Source organism: Arachis duranensis, chromosome 9 (assembly GCF_000817695.3).
Source record: "Arachis duranensis cultivar V14167 chromosome 9, aradu.V14167.gnm2.J7QH, whole genome shotgun sequence".
Lineage (NCBI taxonomy): Eukaryota > Viridiplantae > Streptophyta > Magnoliopsida > Fabales > Fabaceae > Arachis > Arachis duranensis.
In genome coordinates this window covers 53,456,663-53,471,074 of record NC_029780.3, presented here as the reverse complement: position 1 = coordinate 53,471,074, position 14,412 = coordinate 53,456,663, and the positions used below count along the sequence as shown (strand labels likewise).

The 14,412-nt window shown below is 34.9% G+C and overlaps 1 protein-coding gene across 1 annotated transcript in view; it reads left to right on the top strand.

The window, feature by feature from the left end:
* LOC107465804 (plasmodesmata-located protein 4-like) overlaps positions 1-14,412 on the top strand; it is a 23,552-nt gene that overhangs the window by 8,025 nt on the left and 1,115 nt on the right. The window lies entirely within an intron of this gene.

Genomic DNA, 14,412 nt, shown 5'->3' with positions numbered 1-14,412 from the left:
GCTTCCATTCCCATCCCACTTTGCCTCTTCTCCTACCTGTCTTAGGAAGCTTCTTTGTTCCTCACCTTTCATCCGCCACCACCTCGTCCTTGGGTTCTTCGTATGATGTCTTTTCCTCAACTTTTGCTCAACGCGAAAATCCATGACGAGCACCCTATGTTGTGTTGTCAAACTCTCTCCCGGGATAATTTTACAGTTAATGCAAAATTTCCGGTCGACTCTCCTCAACAAGAAGAAGTCGATTTGAGAGCTTGTCATGCCACTCTTATAGGTTATAAGATGTTCGTCTCTCTTTTTAAAACATGTATTTGCGATGAGAAGATCAAAAGTTGAGGAAAAGTCCAAAATAGTTTTACCCTCGGCATTGATCACCCCGAAACCATGGCCTCCGTGAATACTCCCATATCCAGTCACTTCTCTCCCAACATGGCCATTTAAATATCCTCCTAAGAAAATCTTATCTCCCAAAGATATGCCTTGAACCAAACTCTCTAGATCCTCCCAAAACCTTATCTTGTGTTGTTCATCCGAACCCAATCAATAATCATTTTTAATCTCACTACTTTAAATTCATTAAAATCCTTAAGTCATAACTCTTTAATTAGAATCAATCAAATAAACTCACTTTTGATTTTACTAAGTTCTCCAAAACAATTTCTAGTTTCAATTTTAAATTTAAGACATTCTCAAAAGGTCTCGAAACCCATTTCATTTTTACCAAATCAAGTTCAAATATTTTAACTCTTCTAAAACTTTTCAGAACAAAAAGCTTCAATCAAATTAACCAACTTCAATTCCTTTTTCAAGCTCAAAGCATAATCCGTTTTCATAATTAATTAAACTCAAATAATATCACATAGATGCACAATTAAAATAGACCTTTTTCCAAATTCATTCTTTTGAAAAAAGTTAAATTCTCATTTCATCATTTTCTCAAGTCTTTTTTCTTTAAAACTAATGCCACTTTCTTAAGGTCATTTCTCTTTTGTAAAATCTCATTTTCACTTAACAAAAATCCCCTAACAATACTTAAAAATCGTTTCTAGTTTAAACCTCTTTCATAAGATTCAAAAATCATTTATTCTCAAATCAATCGCTTAATTACTTTAAATAAGGATTTATCAATTGAAGTTTGCCATGAATTGAATCTTGCATGATTAAGGTAATCGGTAAGAATCGTTAATTTGAAAAAATAAATAACTCTGAAACCTTAACTGTTTTTTCACATACTTTTTTCAACCCATTTACCATTTGCTTTCTAAATTCCTAAATTACTGTTTAATGTATTGGAACCCAAAACATTCCTTTATTCTTGTCTGACTAAGCAAATCACTCAATTATTGTTGTTTGGTCCATTAATTCTCGTGGGATAGACCCTCACTCACTTGAGGTATTACTTGGTACGATCTGGTACACTTGCCGGTTTAGTTGTGGTTTTCTAAAATAGCACTGGAAGCCTAAGAACTTTCCAGCCTCCACTACGAAGGTGTATTTGAAGGGTTTAATCTCATCCCATGCTTCCTTACTATGGAGAATACCTCAAAGAGGTCAGACAAAAGAGTAAGTTCATGCTTGGTCTTGACGAACATGTCGTCCATATATACTTCCATGAGTTTTTCTAGGTGAGAGAAAAATATCTTATTCATCAATTGTTAGTTGTAGCTCCAGCATTCTTTAATCCGAAAGGCATTACTATGTAACAATAGTTAGCCTTAGGAGTGATGAAAAAAGGACTTTTCCTATTCTAGTTTATACATCAGAATTTGATTATATCCCGAGTATGCGTCCATAAAGGACAAATACCTGTACCCTGAAGCTGAGTCAACCAGATAATCAATGCTAGGGAGAAGGTATGGATCCTCAGGGTAAGCTTTGTTGAAGTTGGTGTAATCAACACATATCCTCTATTTTCTGTTCTGTTTTTTACTAGAATCACGTTACCCAGCCACAAAGGATACTTTATCCCTCTTATGAATTTGACTTCTAACAAAGCTTGCACATGTTCTTCCATGACCTATGTCCTTTCAGGTCCGAGCTTTCACCGATTTTGTTGAACAGGTCGAGAATCCATAAACGGCGAGCTTGTGAGACATGAGGTCGGGGTCTATACCAGGCATATCAGAGGCTTTCCAAGCAAAGAGGTCGGAGTTCCTTTGCAAGAGATCAACGAGCTATGCCTTTAGACCTTCTTCCACGTTGGCCCCTATACTCGTTGTCTTTTCGGCATGATCCATGATTTGTACCTTTTCTATCTTTCCTTCAGGCTGGGGACGTAATTCTTCTCGAATTCAGACACCGCCGAGCTCAATAGTGTTAACTTCTTTGCCATCAGTACTGCCTCTTAAATTAAGCCTTTTATTGTATCAATTTTTTGCCAATTTTTTATCTCCCTTTATGGTACTGATTCCTTTTGTAGTTGAAAATTTCATACATAGGTGGGGTGTAGAGACAGCTGCCGCTAGTCGGTTTCAAGTAGACCATCCTATTAGGGCATTATAAGTGGACATGATGTTGACAACAATGTAGTCGACGCTTAACGTTCTTGACCTCGTGCCTTTAGTAAAAGGGGTGTATAACGAGATAAAGGTCGGATCAGCGTGTCTCCCAACCCAAAATGGTTGTCTGGATACGCCTTCAAATTCTTTTCTTCTAGCCTAAGCTTGTCGAAAGTGGGCTTAAACAGTATGTCCGCCGAACTCCCTTGGTCCACCAAAATTCTATGGAGATTTTCATTAGCAAGGATCATTGTTATTATTATTAGGTCGTCGTGTCTAGGTGTCACCCCTTGTGCATCCTCTTTGGTGAACGAGATTGTGGGTAAATAAAAAATTCTGTTGTCTTCCTCGACTTGGTATACTTCTTTAAGATGCCTTTTACGTGAGAATTTAGAGATTCCTCCTCTGCAAACCCTCCATTTATCATGTGTAAGTTCCTCTCAATAGTTTACGGGGTCGGTCTCACCGTCCTACGTCAACATCATCTCTTTTCCTTTTTCTTTTGTCATCTTACATCATGGCCAGGTACCTTTCTAACCGACCTTCCCTAGCCAACGTTTCTATGACATTCTTTAAGTCAAAACAATCATTTGTAGAATGCTTGTATAGCTTGTAGTACTCGCAATATTCTGTTCAACTTCTGACTTTTTGTGTTTGATAGGCCAAAGAGGTTAAAAATTTTTGGTGTGACATATCTCTTTGTAAACATTTACAAGAGAAACTCAAAGTGAGGTGTAGTTGTGATATCTTCGAGACTTTTCTGACTTGTACTCCTCTTTTTTCTTAGCTTCCTTCTCCTTGTCCTGAGCTTGGTACGACAAGCTTGGCCTTGGAAGAGGCTCTCTAAGTCGGAAATTCTCCTCCATGTTGATGTACTTTTCTTCTCGTTCTTGCACTTCATACAAGGAAATTGGGTGTCGCTTGGATATGGATTAGGAGAATGACCCTTCTTTAAAGCCATTAACCAAACTCATTATTACCGCTTCAGGGGGTAAATTTTATATATTCAAGCAGGCTTTGTTGAATCTCTCTATATAATCTCAAAGTGTCTCTGCAATTTCTTGTTTGACCTCAAGCAGGTTTGGAGCGTGCTTAACTTTGTCTTTATGAATTGAAATTGGGTAAGAAACTTCCTTGCCAGGTCATTAAAGCAGGTTACTTGCTTAGGTGGAAAGTTGCCAAATTATTTCATTACTGCGTTAATCAATATTGTCGAGAAGGCCTTGCAATGAGTTGCATCACAAGCATTAGCTAGGTACATCCGACTTTTGAAGTTACTGAGGTGATGTCTTGGGCCATACATTCCATCATAGAGATCTATGTCGGGAGTCTTGAAATTTCTAAGAACCTTGCTCGCATGATCTCCTCAACAAATGGATCTTCCTCTCCAAGAGAACTTTCCTCCCAATCTGCTCGATTGGAGCGTCTTCGAAGGTAAGCTTCCAACTTCGAAAGCTTCTCCTCCAGTTCTTTTGTTGTCTTACTTCCTTTCGTAGTTCTCTATCTGCTTCTCGTTATCGTTCAGCCTCCTGCTTGAGTTGTTCCAATCGACCGCGATGTCCATGAGCCAACCCTAATATCTCCATCGGATGGGGAGGTTCTTCGTCTTTAGGTGGGTGGACTTCTGAGTGAATTCGTTGCAAATGATGGTTTCCTGGCGTTCCCTCCCCGTGGGGGGGAATTTATTCTCTCCCTTGGTCGAGGGAATGCAAGCGTCAGGTCATTGTTGTGAGGCTCTGGATCTGACTCAGATGCCATATGACCATCTTCATACTAGTTGTCTGTCATACGTAGGTGAAGTAGACTTCTAGGTCCCCATCAACGATGCCAATATTCTGAGAGTTACCTGAAACTAGGTTGCTTTTGGGTCTAGGTGTGTGGTCTAGACTCTTTTTGAGGCATCGTCTGACTTTTATATGTGCCGAGGAGCCGCCGTCCGAGTTCCTCGTGAGGAGGTGGGGGTGATTGACGATCGGATTTCCTATCGGTAAAAAATTTCACAAGAATATAATTGCATTGTAAGTATAGCTTCTAAACCAACAGAAAATCCTTTTGTACAAACGTTTGGTTGTCACAAGTAACAAACCCAATAAAATTTATAAACCGAAGTATTCAAACCTCGGGTCGTCTTCTCAAGGAATTGCAGTCAAGTATGATTTATTATTGGTTATGGAAAACAGTATTTTGGGTTTTGAAAGGGTTTTGAACAAGAGAAATAGATTGCAGGAATTAATAAATTAATAACTAATAAAACTCTTGGCAAGGTGTGAAAACTGGAAGTCCTATCCTAGTTATCCTTATCAATGGTGATGAAAATTATATTTTTGCTACCACTCAATCAACCTCTAACTATGAAGGTAAGTCAAGTGGGTAAATCAATTTAACACCTAAAGTCCTAGTCAACTTCTGAGGAAAGACTAGAGTTATAGGAATCTAAATCAATCAGCAAAGATATCAATTATCAATCACGATGAGTTTGACAACTCAAGAGTTACCAATTAATCAACCAAAGCCAAAAGAAAAAAATCTAAATTATTTATATAATAAATAGAAGAGAGCAATCATGAGTCTAAAGTACCTCAAATTATATTAATTAAGAAAATCATAACATGAATGGTCCATAAGCCAATTTGGCAACATAAGTAATTAACAAATAAAAGCATTAGAGTAACTAAAAGTAGAAGATAAATATAAAGTAAAAGGAATATTAATCCTGTGACTGAAGAAGAAATCCTAAAATAAGAGAAATCCTAAATCCTAAATTCTAAATCCTAAGAGAGAGGAGAGAGCCTTTCTCTCTAAAAACCATATCTAAATTATGAAAAGTGAATTATGAGTTGTCTCTCTTCATTTCTCAACTTTGCAGCCTTTAATTTGTGTTTTCTGGGCCAAGAACTGGCTCAAAAACAGCCTAGAAATTGCTGGATGCGAATTTCAACACGCTAATTTTACGATGTGTCTGTGTAGAGCACGCATTCACGTCACCTAGATGTATAGCCACTATGGTAAATTATATATCAAATCGAAGCCCCAGACATTAGCTTTCTAACGCAACTGGGATCGCATCATTTGGACCTCTGTAGCTCAAGTTATGGTCGTTTTAGTGCGAGAGAGTCAGGCTGACAGATTTGCAGTTCCTTCAACTTCTTGTATTTCTTCCACTTTTGCATGCTTTCTTTCCATCCTCTAAGCCACTCCTGCCCTGTAATCTCTGAAATCACTTAACACACATATCATGGCATCTAATGGTAATATGAGAGGATTAATATTAGCAAATATAAGCCCAAAAAAATATGTTTTCAATCATAGCACAAAATCAGGACGGAAAACGTAAACTCATGCAATTAGTATGAATAAGTGTATGAAAGATTGATAAAATCCACTCAATTAAGCACAAGATAAACCATAAAATAGTGGTTTATCAACCTCCCCACACTTAAATATTAGCATGTCCTCATGCTAAGCTCAAGAGAAGCTATAAAGGAGTGAAGAGGAATGATAGAGAGTATGCAATGCAACCTATCTATGTGAATGCAACTACATGCAAAATGTTTCTACCTACTTGGTTAAAAGTAAATAAGTTTTCCAAGATAAATATGAATCAAATTCCACTAATTCAAATTACACAGTAAAAGACAAGTAAACCTGTAAGAAGATAGCTCATGAAAGCAGGGAACATAGAATCAAGCATTGAACCCTCACTGGTAGTGTATATCACTCTAGTCTCTCAAGTGTATAGGGTAATTCACTCTACTCTTCTCTAATAATGCTTTCTAAACTTTGTTCTTCATCTAACAAATCAACAAATATTTAGCATACCAATGCAAACATCATGAGGTCTTCTCAGGGTTGTAATGGGGCTAAGGTAAAGGTAAGAATGTATATATAAGGTTAAGTGAGCTAACAAAGTGAATCCTTGATCAGTCTAAGATCTCACCTAACATATACATACTTTATATAATTTAAAATGCTTTACCTAGCTATCCAAAATTTTCCCACTTTTGTATTACATGTTCATGTATCAAACTTATTTTTGAATTTTGTCCCATGTGCATTGATTCTTTTTATTTTGCTTTTGGGGTAATATTTTTTTTGTACCCCCTTATTTAATTACTTAATAATTTTTTTTTCAATGCACATGGTAATTTAATTATTTTGATTTCACATGAGCATGCTTCCCAAATTTTCAAATAACTTATTCAATTTAATTCCCTACTTTTTTCTATCATCCCATGTTCCCGTAAAATTTCCCACACTTAAATTATACACAATATCTATCTTAAGCTAACTAAGGATTCAACTTGGGATTTTTATTTTATTTTTCTGCTTAAGGCTAGTAATGTGGTTATGAAATAGAAGGGGGTTAAAAGGCTCAAGGGGGCTAACAAAGGTGATTTAAAGGGTAGGCTTATTTGGGATAAGTGAGTAAAAATTTAAATAATGGCCTCAATCATATGCAAGCATGTAAATATACTAAATAATGGACATATAGACTGGAACAAAATAAAGATTACAATCATAGAGAAGAAAACACACAAGAATAAAAATATTTATGGTTAAATAATGTAACCATGTAATTAGGCTCAAAATCTCACAGGTTGTGTGTTCTAGCTTTTAACTATGTTCCAGATACAACTTCCAAACAAGTTTTCCAAAAATTTTTCAATTTAAATTAGTGAAATACTATAAAAATTTCTTGGAAAAGGAAAATATTACTTCATCCAAGTAGTAACTAAATGCATAAAATCAAATAAACATGCAATCAAATATGCAAATGAAACAATGAACAAACAGAGAAAATAGAGTATTGATGTTGAAAAGAAGGTAACTAACCCCTGGAAGTTGGTATCGACCTCCCCACACTTAAAGATTGCACCGTCCTCGGTGTATGCTAAGATGTGCAAGTGGATGGGGGTTGTGGTTCTTCAGCTGGTGCTCTTTTTGTTCCTTTCCTTGCCAGTGGTTTGGGAGTAGCTTTCTCTTTATCTTTCTTGGTGGCCATCCTGAAAAGGGAAAAAGAAAGTAACTTTTAAAGCTAAGGGTTAGAGCAAGGAAGAGAACGAGAAAGGTGGTAATCAATGCACAGTAAAGAAGAATGACTTTAACACATGGTCATGACTACATGTGAAAAGTCATCAATGGAAATATAGCAAGTGCATGTGATGACAGTTAAATGCAAGGTATTTATTGGCATGCCGGCAAAGGCATGAGTAGCATAGATCAAGCATTCAATGTCCAAGTTAGATTACCAAGTCTTTCAAATTAACAATATATTTGTAATAACAATTATATAAAATTAATAAAATAGAAAAAGGGTTTTGTGAAAAGCAAGCATTTAGAGTAGTAGATTAAAAGAAATCTAAAAATAGTGCACAATGCCATATGGGCTTTTTCACAAACACATAGCATGCATGGTAAATAAGGTATTGAAAGTATTAAATTGAACATGCAAGAACCCTTAAAAAAATAACATATAATTGTCAAACAATTCCTTAACAATCCACAAGCAAAATATAAGAAATAATGACCCAAATTAATTTTTAACACCAACGAAAATAATACAATGAATGAAAGTATGCAAATAAATTAAATGAAATAGAATGGAAGTGAAGAGGGATGATAAGTTAAAGAGATGAAGAGGAAGAAAGTAAGAAAAGGAAGAAGAAAGAAGAAAAGATAGAAGAAATTAAGATTAGAAAAGAAAAGATAAGATAATTGGCGCTGATCTGAATAAGTTGTGCAGCGCAGGCGACGCGAGCGCGTGGGTCACACATTCGCGTGGAGTGATTTGTGCCATTAGCGCGAGGGCAGCCTCGCGGTCGCTCAACTTTCTGCCATACACCTCTTGACGTCGTTTATACAGGGCCACACGTTCGCGTGGGTGACGCGGACGCGTGGGAGGCATTTTTCTCACATGACGCGAACGCATCAGTGTCGCGATCGCGTGGATCAATTTGTGCCAAAGGCATGCCTCCAGCCGCGCTTTCGCATGACTTTCTGTAAAATTTCTTTTCTTCCTAAGGCACCTATGACGCGGACGCGTCGGCGACGCTGTCGCGTTGCGTGCCTTTTTTATAATGCAGTATGCAAAATGCAATGCTTAATATGAATGCTATGCATGATTTCAGGTTCAATCAAAACTCAAAAACAGACTAAAATTAAAACTGAAAAAAAAGGAACGATCATACCATGGTGGGTTGTCTCCCACCTAGCACTTTTAGTTAAAGTCCTTAAGTTGGACATTTGGTGAGCTTCCTATTATGGTGGCTTGTGCTTGTATTCATCCAAAAACCTCCAGCAGTGTTTGGAATTCCAACAGCCTCCGGGGTCCCAAACAAGGCATGTAAAGCCCTTGAGCAGTTGCAAACAGGTTCTCAGGCTTTCGGGATGTTGAATGTCAGAGCGGATTCCAGGATCCCAAACCTTGCTTTTGCACCCGTCTTCTTTTGAGCAATATTGTTCCATCCGGGTAGCAAGCAATCTGAATTCTCACTAAAGCGGCCAAACAACTTCCTAGATCCATTCAGTTGAGCTCTACACCAACCTTTGCGTTTAAACTTAAAGCTTCCAACCATAATGAACCTTGCAGGACAATTCTTACCCTGACCATCTTCCTCTTACTCTTAATGCCACAAAGAGCTCTAAGTTGATCATCCGTCTCCCGTAGCCCATATTCAAGTGGAATTAGAAAGCTAAGGGATATGAATTTTACCCACTTGAATGTTGTGAAGGATGATGGCAACTTAGGGAGAGGGGTTTCTAATGAACTTGCAAGCTCCACTCTTTTGTGTTCTTCTTTTACAACTACCACCTCTTTGCAAGCTTCTTCAATATCAACATCTTCCTCTTGGTAGCTTTCTTCCAATTCAATCTCTTCTTCATTTCTCACCAAGGGCATGGGAGGTTGTGCTTCTTCTTCTTTAATCTCCATGTCAAGTCTAATGGGAGAGGATTCAAATGTAGATAAGAATTCATTAATGATTGAATCCATCTCTTGATCGTCCCCTTCAAAGTCTTCAATCATGATATGCCTTGGAGGTTGTACACCCTCATCAACATCAAATTCAAGCTCCTTAGAAGGTGGCTTTGTGACTTGAGTTTCCCATGGAGGTTCCGCATCTCCTAAGTCTTCAACCACTTCTTCCTCTTTAATGGCAGGCGTAGCTTCTTCCAATTGTTCCAATACAAAATTGTGCTACTCACTGTCCACTGGAGTTTCTAACTTCTCCTTCATGCCACGTTCTTCAGTAGATTCTCCACATGAAGCCATGGGGATTCCTTGAATGTCCGAACGTTGGGAAGGTAATCGATTTATCGCTTGATCCAGTTGGCGAAGGGTTGCATGAAATTTTTCCGCTGTTTCCTTGAGACGATCCCTTGATTCTTGTTGCGCTCGGCTGTCATAAGTAGGATCATAGTGCTCTTGGATTGATGGATATGGAGATGGTGTATATTGAGGTGGTGATTCTTGGGAGTAATTGGGGTGGAATTGGGGTGGTTCTATATATGGTTCATACGGTTCATAGGGTGGTTGGTATGGTGGATATGGGTTAGGGTCATATAGAGGTGAATGATTGTAGGGGACTTGTGAGTATGGTGGTCCAAGGCTATGTTGATGAGGGGGTTCATAGGCGTATGGTGGTGGTTGTTGATAATCAAAAGAGTGCTCACCATAGCCGTTATCTTGGCATGCATCACAGAATGGTTGTTGATAGTCCATTGGAGGTGGTTGTTGCCATGAGGGTTGATCAAATCCTCGTGGCTCCGTCCATCTTTGATTGTGTTGACCTTGATGCATGTTCCTATTATAGCTTCCATTCTTTTCAACAAAATTAGATCCAAACTCAAAGCGAGAGGGGTGAGAACTCATAGTAGCTAGTAGAGATAAAAAGGGGAAACAAAAACAAATAAACAAGTAAAAAAAATATTTATAATAACCAATAATAAGGCACACGTTTGCAACTCCCCGGCAACGGCACCATTTTGATGATCAGATTTCCTATCGGTAAAGAATTTCACAAGAATATAATCGCGTTGTAAGTATAGCTTCTAAACCAACATAAAATCCTTTTGTACAAACATTTGATTGTCACAAGTAACAAACCCAATAAAATTTATAAACCGAAGTATTCAAACCTCGGATCGTCTTCTCAAGGAATTGCAGGGAAGTATGATTTATTATTGGTTATGGAAAATAGTATTTTGGGTTTTGAAAGGGTTTTGAACAAGAGACATAGATTGCAGGAATTAATAAATTAATAACTAATAAAACTCTTGGCAAGGTGTGAAAACTGGAAGTCCTATCCTAGTTATCCTTGTCAATGGTGATGAGAATTATATTGTTGCTACCACTCAGTCAACCTCTAATTATAAAGGTAAGTCAAGTGGGTAAATCAATTTAACACCTAAAGTCCTAGTCAACTCCTGAGGAAAGACTAGAGTTATAGGAATCTAAATCAATCAGCAAAGATATCAATTATCAATCACGATGAGTTTGACAACTCAAGAGTTACCAATTAATCAACCAAAGCCAAAAGAAAAAAATCTAAATTTTTTATATAATAAATAGAAGAGAGCAAGCATGAGTCTGAAGTACCTCAAATTATATTAATTAAGAAAATCATAACATGAATGGTCCATAAGCCAATTTGGCAACATAAGTAATTAACAAATAAAAGCATTAGAGTATTTAAAAGTAGAAGAGAAATATAAAATAAAAGGAATATTGAACCTGTGACTGAAGAAGAGATCCTAAAATAAGAGAAATCCTAAATCCTAAATTCTAAATCCTAAGAGAGATGAGAGAGCCTCTCTCTCTAAAAACTACATCTAAATTATGAAAAGTGAATTATGAGTTATCTCTCTTCATTCCTCTACTTTGCAGCCTTTAATCTGTATTTTCTGGGCTGAGAACTGGGTCAAAAACAGCCCAGAAATTGCTGGATGCGAATTCCAACACGCTGATTTACGTCACTACGATGTGTCCGCGTGAAGCACGCGTTCACGTCGCCTTGATGTACGGCTATTATGGCAAATTATATATCAAATTGAAGCCCCGGACGTTAGCTTTCCAACGCAACTGGAACCGCATCATTTGGACATCTATAGCTCAAGTTATGGTCGTTTTAGTTTGAGAGGGTCAGGCTGACAGCTTTACAGTTTCTTCAACTTCTTGTATTCCTTCCACTTTTGCATGCTTCCTTTCCATCCTCTAAGTCATTACTGCCCTGTAATCTCTGAAATCACTTAACACACATATCACGACATCTAATGGTAATAAGAGAGGATTAATATTAGCAAATATAAGGCCAAAAAAGCATGTTTTCAATCATAGCACAAAATCAGGACGGAAAACGTAAACTCATGCAATTAGTATGAATAAGTGTACGAAAGATTGATAAAATCCACTCAATTAAGCACAAGATAAACCATAAATTAGTGGTTTATCAGTGATACTTGCAACAGACTCCGATACTTATGTTAGCAAAGGTTTTAAGTAGGTTTTTAGTAGGTTGGGTCTGAATATACCTGAAGTTTTGTCAATGTATTTATAGTAGAAAGATAACCAAATTTTTAAAGTAGTTCCACCTTTGATGGTGAATAACTGTTCCTTATTCTTGTTAATTTATTGAGATCTCTATTCCAGATAAAGTGGAGAAATAGTAGAAGATATTTCAGGAGTCAATTGTTTATTTAGATAAATAGGGTAGAACCACCTTTATCATGTCCGACTTCTGTGAGGTCAGGTAAGTGAGGAGGCCTGCACCTTTTTAAGTGGGCTTTTAGTTTTTTTGAATCTAGTTTAATGTTTTTGGATCGGGTATGAACAATACTATAAAGATCAATTTTTTTATAGTAAAATAATTAAATATTAAGTATGTCACGGTATAATAATAATCTTTTCTTTTTATAAATATCAAATATGTATTCCTATAAAGAAAACAAAAACTTGTAATAATATAAAATTAAATTGAATTGTATTAGGAATTGAATTGAATTTCAGTATTTAAAATGTTTATCAAATAAATTGAAATTTTATAGTAAATATCTTTAATCTTTATTAATATAATATTATATTTAAATAATAAATATATTTATTTATTAAATTATATAAAATAACTTAAAAAAATTATTTTCCAATTAAATTTTTCTTCAATTAAAATTTGTCTACTTCTGTTTGCAAAATAAAAAAGTAGAAGTCCGAAAATATATAATAAGTTGAAACAAAAAGCAATACACATACCTGAAATTCCCAAAGCATACACATACGAATAAATGCACAAAACATATATAAATTGAAACATAAGCAAGGGGAGGAATACACTTACGTTAAATTCACAAAACATATACATACCTTATGCTTTAGTCGGTGAAGCAGTAAAGAGAAGGAGGATGGAGGTGCCGTGGAAGACGTGTATGTTAAAATGTAGGAAACTTTGAAAGTGAATGTGTAAAAAGAAAAGAATTAGGTTATACGAATATTTTGGACATTTTATGTTTTATATGACATTTTAATAGAATAAAATTTTAAATCACATTCAATTGGATAGGAATTTATTTTAGAAAAAAATAGTAGAATTGAATTAAATTTTATTTAAATTAATTTTATCTTTTTTATTTTAAACATTGTATAATTCAATTCAATTTTTATGAAAATTGAATTTTAGGAGGTTTCTAAACACCATATAAGTGGTGATTGATTTTTGAAGTCTATGTAGATTTTTTTAATATGAATATATAAAAATGATAGAGTAATTATATAAATCGGTCTTTAAAATTTTTAAAATTGAACATTTTAATTTCTTATGTTTTAAAATACATAAAATAACCCGTAACATTTACTTCTGTTAGATAATACAATTCTTATTTGTTAGTTACCAACAACGACGGTTGAGTAGACGGTTGAGTAGAACATTGACTCGCGCACGTGATCATTAAATGATCATATGTGCGATCAGGATAAATCTGTCCATAGGATGAGTATAAAATAGTCTCTAAAGAGTTTAATAAATATCAAAATAGTCCCAAATAAAATTTTAAAAGGTTTAATTACTCTATTGGTCTTTATAGTTTTGCGAAATTTTTAATTAGTTCTCTATACTTTTTTCTTTCTAATTGAGTTTTTGCACTAATTTTTTTTAATTAGGTCTATATACTTTTTTTTCTTTTATTTGTGTCCCTGCATCAATATTTTTTTAATTAGGTCCCTATTCAATTAAACCGATTACTGTGAAAAAGGACCTAATTGAAAAAAAAATTGGTGCAGGGACCAAATTAAAAGAAAAAATGTATAAGAACCTAATTGAAAATTTTGCAAAACTATAAAACCAACAAAATAATTAAACTTTTTAAAATGGTGCCTTCAAATTACTTATATATAATTATTTCTTAATCAATAAAGGTTTATTTCTAAAACTTTTTATTTATTTATTCCAAATTTTATTATTTATATATACTGAATTTTTTTATATTTTTTAAAATCCTAAATTATAAATTAATTTTGAAAAGATCCTATTTTTTTTAAAAGAATAATTTAAAAGAAATATACTTACGTTTATTTTTAATTATACAAGATATTAAGTTAATTTGAGGATACCATATTTTATAGTCATTCTTTAATGATGAAGAAGGAAATATGCTATTGTTGTTTGAAAAGATAGAAAAACTCTCATTTAATATAAAAATTTTCACATAAACAATTAAAAATATAAAATATTATTTGTGCAAATACGTATGAAAGTAACACTTTGGAACTTACATGCAATGCGAACTAATTTATTTATAAAGTTGAATTTGTAATTCTTTGTCAATATCTTAAAAATTTAGGTATATAAATAATGATATTTATAATACAATGACCTCTTAGATTTATTTATTATTATTATAGTTTCTATATCACATCTATATAGATATCATA